The 12,830-nt window shown below is 45.0% G+C and overlaps 1 non-coding gene across 1 annotated transcript; it reads left to right on the top strand.

The window, feature by feature from the left end:
- The first annotated feature begins 2,058 nt into the window (after positions 1–2,058).
- Positions 2,059–5,389, top strand: LOC149157365 (25S ribosomal RNA). The gene has a single exon (XR_016262130.1). It is a non-coding gene; the product is annotated as a 25S ribosomal RNA (ribosomal RNA).
- The last annotated feature ends 7,441 nt before the right edge of the window (positions 5,390–12,830 follow it).

Here is a 12,830-nt window from a genome sequence, read left to right as displayed (position 1 = left end):
AGCATTTCACCTCAAAAATCTTCAGCTTTCAACCTCCCCAGTAGCCAGCCCAATGCTTCATTTTATAGTGCAAAGGAAGGAGGTTACAGGTCCACCTATGAAGGGATAGAGTCCTCCTTCAAAGGGATAAGCTCCTCACATCAAGGGGTTAGCTCCTTAAGGTATGGGATGCATGAACCTTAAAGGAGCGAACTTGCCACCTCAATATTCCTTCTAGAAGCTTCCAAAAATGACTCGAAGTGAGTTTTTAAGAATGTACTTGCGCCTTTTTTACTTTTACAGGGGTCCGCACCCATTACATAGAGACAGAGTGGTTAGGTACGCAGAGGACACGACCATTAGGTGCGGGACCGTAGGTAATTCTAAGAGAAAGTGCAGAACCAGAGTTTTAGAGACTTTTAAGGGCTTTCTCTTATTTTCAAGGCTTGACATGAAGAACTGAGGTTTAAGACTTGCAAAGGAGAAAAGTATGAGTGGTGATAGACTCACACCAATTGCAGAAAGTCATGGTGACAATATTTTGTGCAACAGTGAGTTCCCAGGGTGGCCACCGTAGTCCTTCTCTATCACCATCCCCTGCAATTGCCCCCTTTTTGCAAAGGCATGAGGTTTGGGAAGCTTGTTCTCTATTTGAGCCTCCCCTTGTGAGTGGTAGCCACATTTGATATCTCTTGATTTCATGTTGTTTTCTTCCCTTCTTGCTTTTGGCCCCTAGCTTTATGGAGAAAAGGTGGGATTATTGTTGATTGGTGTTTAGGAAGGACAAAAAGCAGTGCGAGTTCCGGGGGTGGCCACCCTAGTCCTTCTTGATCATCGTCCCCTACAGTTCCCCCCTTTTTGCAAAGGCACGGGGTTGGGGAAGCTTGTTCTCTATTTGAGCCTCCCCTTGTGAGCCAGTAGACATGTTTTATATCTCTTTTTCTTTCATGTTGTTTTCTTCCCTTCTTCCTTTTCGCCCCTAGCTTTACAAGGAAAAGGTGGGATTGTTGTGCATTGGTGTTTGGGAAGGACTAAATGCAGTGCACGCTCCTAGGGTGGCCACCCTAGTCCTTCTCGATCGTTGTCCCTTGCAATTTCCCCCTTTTTGCCAAGGCATGGGGTTGGGGAAGCTTGTTCTCTGTTTTAAGCCTCCCCTTGTGAGCCGGTAGCCAGGGTTGATATCCCTTTCTTTCATGTTGTTTTCTTCCCTTCTTCCTTCTGGCCCTTAGCTTTATGGAGAAAAGGTGGGATTGTTGTGGATAGGTGTTTAGGGAGGAAAAAATGCATTGCAAGCTACTGGGGTGGCCACCCTAGTCCTTCTCGATCATCGTCCCCTTCAATTCCCCCCTTTTTGCGAAGGCACAGGGCTTAAGAGGCTTGTGCTTTGTTTGAACCTCCCCTTGTGAGTCGATAGCCATGTTTGATCTCTATTTGTTTCACCTTGTTTTCTTCCCTTCTTCCTTTCAGTCCCTAGATTTATGGAGAAAAGGGGTAACTTTTGTGGACTAGTATTCGAGAAGGATTAAAAGTAGTGCGAGCTCCTGGGGTGGCCACCGTAGTCCTTCTCGATTGTTGTTCCATGAATTTCCCCCCTTTTTGCAAGGACGTGGGGCTCAAGGAGATTATTCTCTATTTGAGCCTCGTCCTATGAGGGGGGTAGACACCTTTATTTCTCTTTCTTTCATGCATTTTTCTTCCTTTCCTCCTTTTGGCCCTTAGCCGTACATTTGTTGTGGGTGGTGCCCCTATTCAGTTTTGTGGTAGATTTTTCATTAATACGTGGAAATGACTATCAGCAATGGATATCTCGGCTCTTGTCTATATTTATGTCACATCCCATTCAAACGCACTCCCTGCAATATGTTAGGGAGCAGCGGAGTTGGTCATCCATACCCAATGTGGTGTGGTTGGATGAAATACCTCAAGTGATGTTTCATGGCATGCATCGGTCAGTGGTGATCTTGTCCCCTTGGATGGGCAGTCAGTGTTAGCTAATGCGAGCTTTGTGTGGCATTGCTTGAACTTGCTTTGCTCTCCCTTTTCCTCCCATCGGATAGGGTGGATTTAGCTCTAACTTTGCGACCTTAGCTCAGGTGAGAACACCCACTAAGTTTAAGCATATAATTAAGCGTAGGAAAATAAACTTATAAGGATTCCCCTAGTAACAGCGAGCGAACTAGGAAGAGCCTAGCATGAAAATCGGGTGGCAGCATCGCCTGAAGTATAGTCCGTAGAAGCATCCTCAGTGACGAACCTGGGCCAAGTACCTTGGAAGGGGGCGCCTGAGAGAGTGACAGCCCCATTGGGCCAGGACCCTGCCGCATCATCAGACATTGTCAGCGAGTCGGTTTGTTTGGAATGTAGCCCTAATTGGGTGGTAAATTCCATCCAAGGCTAAATACGAGTGAGAGACCGATAGCGAACAACTATCGCGAGGGAATGATGAAAAGGACTTTGAAAAGAGAGTTAAAGAGTGATTGAAATTGCTGGTAGGGAAGTGGATGGAGGTTTTTGATGCGTCTCGATCAGATGTGGAATGGCTCAGGCTAGTCCGCAGCTCGACTTGAGGTGCAAACCAACGCAAGCTACTGCATCGTCACAAGCGCAGGTGGATTACTACCGGTTGGTTTGTCATTGTGGTGGTCAAGGAATTAAGCGTGCGCCCTTGTGGCGGGTTGTGTGCACCTGCGCGCTCATGGTGTTGGTTTGTGAGCTTTCCATTTGACCCGTCTTTAAACAAGGACCAAGGAGTCTAACATGTGTGCGAGTCACCAGGTTTGAGAACCTTCGAGGTGCAAGGAAGTTGATGAGCGAGATCCCCTCTCTGGGGGGTGCATCGTCGACTAACCTTGAGCTTATGCGAAGGGTTCAAGTGTGATCAGACCTGTTGGGACCCAAAATATGGTGAAATATGTCTGAGCAGGGTGAAGCTAGAGGAAACTATGGTGGAGGCTCATAGCGATACTGATGTGAAAATCGTTCTTCTGACTTGGGTATAGGGGCGAAAGACTAATCGAACCATCTAGTAGCTGGTTTCCTCAGAAGTTTCCCTCAGGATAGCTGGAGCTCATGCGCGAGTTTTATCGGGTAAAGAAAATGATTAGAGGCATTGGGGGCATAATGCCCTCGACCTATTCTCAAACTTTAAATGGGTAATAGGGTGTGGCTTCTTGATTGAGCTGCGTTGTGGAATCGAGAGCTCCAAGCGGGCCATTTTTGGTAAGTAGAACTGGCGATGCGGGATGAACTGAAAGTCGAGTTACGGTGCCGAATTTCATGCTAACCTAGATCCCACAAAGGGTGTTGGTTGATTAAGATAGCAAGACAGTGGTCATGGAAGTCGAAATCCACTAGGGAGTGTGTAACAACTCACCTGCTGAATCAACTAACCCCAAAAATGGATGGCGCTGAAGCACGCAACCTATACTTGACCATCGGAGCAATTGACTGGCTCCGATGACTAGGAGGACACGGGGGTCATTGAGAAACCTTGGGCATGAACTTGGGTGGATCAGCCCCCGGTGTATATCTTGGTGGTAGTAGAAAATATTCAAATGAGAAATTTGAAGACTGAAGTGGGGAAAGGTTCCATGTGAACAGCACTTGGACATGGCTTAGTCAATCCTAATAGATGGGGAAGCCTTGTATCAAGTGTGCACTCTGCATAAGCATCAAAAGGAAATCAGGTTAATATTCTCAAACAGGGACATGGCGGTGGGTAGAAACTTTAGGAAATCTGAAGACATCGTTGGGGGCCCCGAGAAGAGTTATCTTTTCTTTTTAATAGCTTGCGCACCCTGGAATAGGTTCACCTAGAGAAAGGGTCGACCAACTGGAAGAGCACCACACATCTTGCAGTGTATGGAGTGCCCTGGGCGGCCCTTGAAAATCGGAAGGACCGAGTACCGTTCATGCCTAGTCGTACTCATAACCACATCAGGTCTCCAAGGTGAACAACCTCTGGTCAATAAAACAATGTAGGTAAGGGAAGTCGGAAAAATGGATCCGTAACTTCGGGAAAAGGATTGGCTCTGAGGGCTAGGCCTAGGGGTTTACGCCCTCAACTCGTGGGCTATCAGCAATTATCCTGAGCTACTCTCGCGGCAAGGGCGGGAAATGGCATGTCGATTGGGCTACGGGAATAGAATGCCCCCTGCTAGGGGCTTTTCCCTGGGCATCGAACAGTCAACTTAGGACTTGTACGGAAAATGGGAATCTGACTGTTTAATTAAAACAAAGCATTGTGATGGTCCCTGCAGATGCTAACGCAATGTGATTTCTGCCCAGTGCTCTGAATGTCAAAGTGAAGAAACTCAACCAAGCGCGAGTAAACGGTGGGAGTAACTATGACTCTCTTAAGGTAACCAAATGCCTTGTTATCTAATTAGTGACACGCATGAATGGATTAATGAGATTCCCACTCTCCTTATCTACTATCTAGCGAAACCACAGCCAAGGGAACGAGCTTGGAAAAATCAACGGGGAAAGAAGACCCTGTTGAGCTTGGCTCTATTCCGACTTTGTGAAATGACTTGAGAGGTGTAGAATAAGAGGGAGCCATTTTCAATGCAAGTGAAATACCACTACTTTTAACGTTATTTTGCTTATTTTGTGGGGCGGAGATGGGGAACTGCCCCTATTTTTGTCCTTAAGGCACGTTTCGGGGGGTTGATTCGGGAGGAAGACATTATCAAGTGGGGATTTTGGCTGGGGTGACACATCTGTTAAAAGATAGCGTAGGTGTCCTAAGATGAGCTCAACGAGAATAGAAATTTCATGTGGAACAAAAGGGTAAAATCTCATTTGATTTTTATTTTCAGTATGAGTACAAACCGTGAAAGTGTGGCCTATCGATCCTTCAAATTTTCAGAATTTGAAGCTAAAAGTGTCAGAAAAGTTACCAAAGGGATAGTTGGCTTGTGGTAGCCAAGTGTTCATAGTGACGTTGCTTTTTGATCCTTCAATGTTGGCTCTTCCTCTCATTGTGAAGCAGAATTCACCAAGTTTTGGATTGTTCACCCACAAATAGGGAACATGAGCAGGGTGGTGAGATAGGTTAGTTTTACCCTACTAATGATCCACACTGCAATAGTAATTCAACTTAGTATGAGAGGAACCATTAATTCACACAATTGGTCATCGTGCTTGGTCGAAAAGCTAGTGGTGCAAAGCTACCGTGTGTCAGATTATAACTAAATGCCTCTAAGTAAGAATCCATGCTAGAAGCGGTGCATGTTACTCTTCGACTATATCTCGACCTGCAGTAGGGGCATCGCTTTGTCACCCCCAGGGGCCCATGTCATTTGCAAACTGTGACTGTGAAGCATCTCGGTCAGGGCAGCTTTGAATTTCAATTCCAAACGGTCGTTGAGAAGAATCCTTTGTAGACGACTGTTACACAGTAATTTGTCACTGTCTCCCTGTCAGTCTCCCTGCTGTGTCATGAGTTCAAAATAATCATGCTCATGCTCTCTAAACTGGCCAAATGACCCACTTTGCCATAGTTTTCCTCATCATCACGACTGTTATTAAAATAATTGCGCTGACTGGCGCTTCATAACAGAACTCATGCGCTGCCAGCGCGGAAGCACACGTGTTTTTCGCGCTAATCGAATTTCATGAGCCAGTGCAATTTCTATTCATATTGGGTCGCGCTGACATGGCCTTCACTGTTATTCAGATGCGATGTCAGCGCTCCAGTCCAGTTATGCACCCGCGCTGATCCTATTTATGCGAGTTTGTTCTAACAGCCGGCCTTCCAGATGACTCCAGACCTGGTTGTTGGCCTTGTAAATGTCGCCCTCCCTTCTATGGCATATCTGTTTCATCATTTGAGCCACCTTCCTTGGAAATAAGCTCATCCTCCCACCATTCATGGAGACTCCTTCTCCTATTTTATGCCTCTACCATTGCCATGAGCAGCTAGTTTTGGATTGTGTGGAATTGATAGTGCTTAGAGTGTTGCTGCTAGTGTGTGAATTTGATAGGTAGTTGGTGTGACAAGTGTGAGATTGCTAAAGAGCTCAAGGAATGGTGTGAAGTATGGCTTTCTTGTGTAAACTTGTGTGAGAGAGAGTTTTGTCTTGGGAGATCTACCTCTAAGGGTGAATGATTAAGAGACTTGCTGGCTGGACCCTCTTGAGAAGGATTCGACGTCAGAACTTTGGTTGTACTCTTCTCTGTTATTGATTAATAATAGATGACTACTATTATGGTTCCACTCTCATTTGTCTTTGTAATGGTTAATATGAGTTATGTCCTTTCTGACTGATGTATAATTGCATTTATTAGATTTCACGCTTGTATTTGTATTTCTCTTCGTGTGTGCAGGTGTCTATTCACGCGAATCGTGGAGGATTGTGACCGGCCAAAGCGAAGGAGCGAGGACAACATCTCTTCATCAAACATTAGCGTTGGAATCCAAGTAGGTCTCCATTGTCTACCTTTTATTTGCAATTAGGAACTTGCATAGTAGCATTGTGTGATTGTTGCTAGACCCGGTCTGGGCTAGTAGGGATCGTCTCTGTCCGTAGAGAGGATTTACCTCTGTAATAATTTGGCGACTCCACTGGGGATCCGACCTCTGTCCCTTTTCATTCATTCTTGCTTTGAGTTTGTTTGTTGCTCTCTTTTCAAAGACTAGGGATTAGTTCTCTGCTTTTGGACTTCCTGGTTTAACCTGGGAAGTGCCTTGATTGTTTAAAGAGTCATTGCCTCGGTTTGGGAGTCTTTGGCCTGTTTTTGCTCGTTTTTTAGCCTCGGCGCGTTTTATAGTAAAACAGTCACGCTGACATCGCTTATCTGTTTCTTTGACATCGCGGTCATCGCGTTTGTACATTGAACAGTCGCGACGGTTCTGAAATCGAACCAGTGTGGTTAAGCCGTGTCCTTCCGCGCTGACAGCGCTTTGTTGCTACGCGTGGTCCCTGATCAGCGCATTGTTGCTGTGTACCACCCGTGCTGACACCTTTAGAATTGAATTTTTTACAATTCTGCCTCCTGAGCCTGTTGGTTTGATGATTCCCTGCTCTTTTCACCTGGTTTATGACTTGATTTCTATTGTTTGAACATTGAAGCACTTGCTTGGGAAGTCTTGTTGAGCGGATCTTGTTTTTGTGTCTTGTGACCTGGTGTTATCATCCCGATTTCGTTGGATTGGCTTTGTTTCATTGCTTGTTCACAAAGATTTGTTTACTACTTGCCTTTTGCTTTTGTGAAAACCTTCCTTCTTGCTTGGATTGCATTTTCACCTTGTTGGGCTTAGATCACATAGCTCGTACAAGCCTTTGCTTTTCCTTTGATTTGGAGAACTGTTTTGGTGTCTTGGGACTTTGTCGTGTTTTTCATTGAGTGACTTTATTTCTCTTTACTCGATGTTGCTGTCTCTCAAAATTCATTTTAAGTGCATTGTGCCATTGAAAAGAAATCGAGCTAAAATCTTTTGCATTCAATAGTTAATGGGAAAAAGAGCATTTTATTGATTTGTGTTCTCAAAAGAAAAGTTTCATTTTCGTGCCATTAGCTACATTAGGTTGTTTGATTGATTGTGTTCATTTTGTTTGATTGAAAATTCTTAACCCTCTCATAGCTAGAATTCATCGAACGAAATGGTATTCTTTGGCATATGGTGAGCTCCAGTATTGTAGCAATAATGCTACAACTCCTGGGGCTTCCTGTCTCTAATTTTATCAACCCGGTAGTTCGTACAAACTTGGAAGCGACGGTGCTGTTTGCACAAGTACTAGCTCTTGTCGCAGCTGTCACTTGGTCAACTGGCACAAGTCCGCTAGGGCTCAAGCCAACTTCTATATGCTCTCAGAAGAAGCTTGCTAAATGATGGAAGAAAGCTATCTCAAAGAAAACTAATCTACTTGGCAAAAATGAACTGGAAGCAAACCAAAGCATGGAAACCCTAGGAAACCCTAATCTGACTAGTTTAACCTCTATGATGCAATAGTGAGAGTGCAGATGTGCAAGAATGATGCCATTACCTCTAGTTATGTGAAATGCATGAACTCAAACTACTTTCATGAAAAAGGACATTGTTTTTATGTTTTTGCTTGAATGGTTGGAGTGATTGTGATTTTGTTCTTATTAGGGTTTGGTTGTGCAGAGGTGGTGCAAAAGGAAGGAAAGCTTGGGAAAGGTTGGGGAGGCTAGGAGAGGTCCCCAGGGATCCTTAGCATCTGTCCATAGAGGTTCCTCACGTTCAGATGCTCAGCAACCGAGTGTGTGGGATCCTACAGGATGTCTGCAGGGGATCCTACAGGAAACTCAGGGATTTCTACAGGAAGTCTATTAATTTCTACAGGATGTCCTACCGTGGGTGTTTTGGGTGATGGTGAAGTGGTGGAATGGTATGGGGGGATATGTAGGATGGAGATGAAGCTGATGATGGCTCAGGAGTAGAGAAATAGGATGGAGAACGAGTGTATGAAGTTGGTTGGTGGATGGAAGGCTAGAACAACGAACGGTCAAGAGAATGAAGTTACGTGGGGAATGGAGGTGTTGGAAGGTAGATGGGCTAAACAGAGGTCAAGGATGTGGCTTTGGGCGTGGTCGAGATGAAGAAGAAGGAAATGGAATGGTAAGGAGCAGTGTAAATAAAACAAATTGCTTATGACTGTCACCAAAAACGAGAATTCATTAACCTATTCTACCTATGCTATGAACTCAACGAACAGCAATGTAAATCATGAAGAGAAGTGTGCATGAAGATGTGATGAAGGCGTATGGTTCAAGAGTGAAGTGCATGGAAAGATCTATCATGACAATGACTGTGTTGCAGCATGCATAAAGGTAAAAGACTGCGTTTTTTTGGTGGTTGGTGTAGACTGCACCCCGATCTCCAAACAGAGATGGCAGTGGAGGCTCTCTCAACCTTTTTCTTGGAGCTCCAATGAGTTATCAACCTCCTATTCTAGCTAAACAACTGAAAGCAATTTAACCATAAATTAAACTCACTCAATCTCATAAAAACTAAATCAGCAGACTGTAATTTCGAATTGCATGTTAAAGCAAGGAAACAAAGTGCTGGAACCAAAAGGCAAATAACATTACAAAACAGAGGAGATCTATTACTCTCAGGTTGGGCCCTAACCTGAGAGCTATAGCTCCCTTAAAAGCTCAGAACTAGATCCAAATCTGCTCGCCTTTATTCATATTCAAAAATCTAATGTCATGCCAAAACTGGCTTACACAAAAACAAACATCGAGCTTGTCACTCGTGCACAGCAATTACAATAGTAATCCCAAGGTTCAAAAAGCTCCTAACATAGGCTACGGCCTGCATATTTATACACAATGATGATCAGGCTGGCTTCCTTCATTCGTGGGGCTTGGCTATCCAACTGAAGTCAAACTGCTGTAAAACTGTTGATCCTGTGGAACGTGTTGGCTGCCTTTGAGCTCGGTGGGGAGAGCTGTTGGAGCTCGGAGTTAAGGTGATAATTACGAGGGATTCATTTAAGGCCATAGACAACCTCCCTATAAACCTGCAATGTCACCTTTGTTGTCTCCTTGTCTCCATTTACGTGGTCTTTTGCTCTCTTTAATGCCAAAAACCTGAAATCACCATGTATTAGCCACACAAATATAATGCCTGCCCTTCTTCCTACAAACACACGAATATACTAAGAAATGAATGCATAAGTAGTAAAAGATGAATGGTTGAGCAAGTAAAGTAGGCCAAAATGAGACCAAATTGTACCAAAAATTGGGGCTCATCATCACCCCCCAGCTAAATCATTTGCTCATCCTTGAGCAACTTAGTCCAAATCTTCATCCTTCATGCCTTTCACTGCTTCCATTACATCCCAAGCTTCTTGTGTAATGTCCTCCTTGTTGATATGAAACCCAACTATTCTGTCCACCTTTTCCCATTGTGCATTTTCATCCTTCTCTGTGCTACCTTCAGCCAATCCTAGCAGCAGTGGTGGGCTGAGTTTAAGGCCAATCCAGCTGGCCTGGAGTCTTTGCATGGATTTCTTGTAAAGGTTTACCCTTGCCAATGCTTCCCTCATCCGAGTTGGGGTATGGTATTCCCGGATCTTCAAACTGTGTGCCAAGGTATTCCATCTGCGTATGCATGCTTGGGCAGCAGTTTCTCCTAACAATCTTTCCATGTCTTCAAAGTGGGCTATGGCTTGGGCCTGTTGGTCCATAAATCTCAAGGAAGCTGTGGGATCAGTAGACAACTGTTGCTGTGCTGAGATGAGGGCAACCGGATCCTCTGGTTCTGCTCGAATGAACAGTGGGTCGCTCACTTCTCGGTTCATGACCGATTTTCCTTCAGTTGCTCTTTGATCCTCATGGTTTAACCATGAAGCGAAGGCCATCAATTGCATATCACCCAAGGCGATATTGGGATCCCAAGAGACTTCATTAGGCAAAACCAAATTGTGGAGGTAGAAATCTGCTAGTTTGGCTTTGTCTTCTGACGAACTAGTACTGCACAATTCAGAAAATTGCTGTGGGTTATGGATCTGCGCAATACCTCTTTGTGCCAAGGTGTTTATTTGGAACTGTAGCCACTGATCTTTTAAGTACAACCCATAGGATTTTGTAGGCTGTCTGCACTGTATGGCTTCCATGGCCCAACTGGCCATGCAGGCCAATTGTGTTTCCTTTTGTTTCAGCTGTTCTTTAGAGCTTGCACTTCAATTTGGCCTTGCTGTTCTGCTTCCTGTAGAAGTGTTATTGGCTCCTCAAGATTGGTGGTCAGCTCCTTTTTTCCTTGTTGCTCTTTTGTGGTGTATTTGGAGGATGTACCTACCCCTGCCTTTAGCTCCTGTAGCTGCAATTTCAACTTCTGGTTTTCTTCCTGTAGAAGCACACGTTGGCAATTAGCCACATGCTTAGCCAAGGCAAATTCACTCCTGACCTCCTTGAGTTGCTCTTGTAAGGGACCTATGTCCGCCACACCCTTTGACTTGGCGATCTGCATCCATGTGTGGGAACGAACCCTTTCCTCTTCTAATGCAAAAAATAGAGGTACAGTAAATTTTTGCTTTATGATTTTTCCCGCCTCTAAAAAGGTGTAGTAGGAACTCAGACTAGGTGAAGGGCTAGGTTCTGGGATATGTTCTCTTTCTACCTCTCTAGGTGGTGCTACCTCACCCTCCTTTGGTGATGAGGGTCCTTCTCCTTCCCTCTTTTCCGTTTCCTGTAGCCGGGCCAGAGTATCCTGTAGGACATTTTCGGCTTCCTGTAGCCGAGTTTTTTCATCCAACAGGTCTAACCTTTCTTGCCATGTATTTTTCTTTGGACTTCCCTTCTCGTAGGTGACTGTTAACCTTGAGGGGGACTTTTCTTTGGGAGAAGTAGGGGTATCTTCGATGACAATTGGGCTGCTGGACTGAGGCTGTGGTTTGCCCGTCTTTATCCTAACACTTCTTCGAGCTTTAAACTATAGAGGGGTGTCCCTCTTCCTCTTTCCTTTTGGCTTAGGTGGCGTGCTGAGGCCAGCTAATACAGCTGTTGCCTCCCTTGCCAGAATATCCACCTTCTTCTCCTTGGATTTTAATTTTGCAGGGCTTCCTGTAGAAGCCTGTTTCTCCGTTTTCGGGCTTCCTGTAGAAGCCTGTTTCTGCGTTTTCGGGCTTCCTGTAGAAGCTGTTTTCAGGCTTCCTGTAGAAGCCTGTTTCTGCTTTCCTGTAGGCGTTGTTCTTGGGCTTCCTGTAGAAGCCTACTTCTGTTTTCCTGCAGGGACTACTTTCGGGCTTCCTGTAGAAGCCTGTTTTTGCCTTCCTGTAGACACGGATGTCACCACCATTTCTTGCTTAGCTGCATGGATTTTGCTTTTTGCTTTGGCTGCAGGTGCTGATGAGGTACTTGGGCTGACGTGGACCACCTCAGCTTTGTCCGTCCTGCTCTTCAACCTATTTTCTCTTGCTGACAGGATGGGTGTGCCCTTTTTTGCTTTGTCATCCTTTTCCTCATGCTTCTTCTTTTGTTCTTTCTTCTGCCCTGTAGTCGGGATCTTCTGGCCTTTCCCTCTCTTACCCTCGGCTACTACTTCTTCTTCCTCACTGCTGGACGAACCCGTTTCTTCCATCAACATTTTTATGTCTCCCTTTCTTGTTAAATTTCTGAATGATTCCCATGAGAGGGGAACCTTATATGAGTGGAGCGCATCCTCCACAAGAAGTTTGATCAACCCATGGTGGGCTACCTGATCTGGTATGCCGTCCTTGAGCTTTGTAGCGCACTCAATCAAGGACTGTAGCAGGAAATAAGGAATGCTCAATCTCTGCTCTACAGGAAGATCAATCCGGTGTCTTAATTCAGTGAGCAGCCGAAAGTGATATGCATACACGATGCTATAACAACCTTCACAGGTTATATACTTCATGATTTGCAAGCTGACTTCGTTCCATGGTGGCAACAAGCTTGTCCTTCGCACCCCATTTTTGTCCTCCATGAATTCTTCCTCAGGTGGGAAGAACTCTTTCTTGGCCTGCTGGCTCAGCTTTCGTTCTTCTTTATCCCACGACAGACCCAGTGGAAGTTCAGTGATTCTACTAATAGATTGCGGGGTGAGCTTGAGGCTTAGGCCCCTGAAATTCACTATGGCCAGCGTCTTGGATTTCGGCCTCAGGGCCTGCAAGAATTCCTCGGCCACTTCATCATTGTAACCCTGCAGCTTATCACAAAATGATATCCATTGTGCTCGTGTGAAGAGCTCCACCACTTCCTGATTTCTCCTTAGTTTGTCTGAATCAGTGGGTTCTCGTCTAATAAACCCACCTAGCATGATGGCACGGTTTTCTTAACCGGAGGTGGTGATTGTGGAAGAGAGTTTAGTTTCTGAGACAAAGTGTAGAGTAATGCACATAACCCACAAAATTTTA

This window comes from Pinus tabuliformis, chromosome 5_2, assembly GCF_031772625.1.
Source record: "Pinus tabuliformis cultivar Carrire ecotype Pingquan chromosome 5_2, CPIR1, whole genome shotgun sequence".
Taxonomy (NCBI): domain Eukaryota; kingdom Viridiplantae; phylum Streptophyta; class Pinopsida; order Pinales; family Pinaceae; genus Pinus; species Pinus tabuliformis.
The sequence above is the reverse complement of the archived record's forward strand: the minus strand, read 5'-3'. Positions and strand labels throughout refer to the sequence as shown.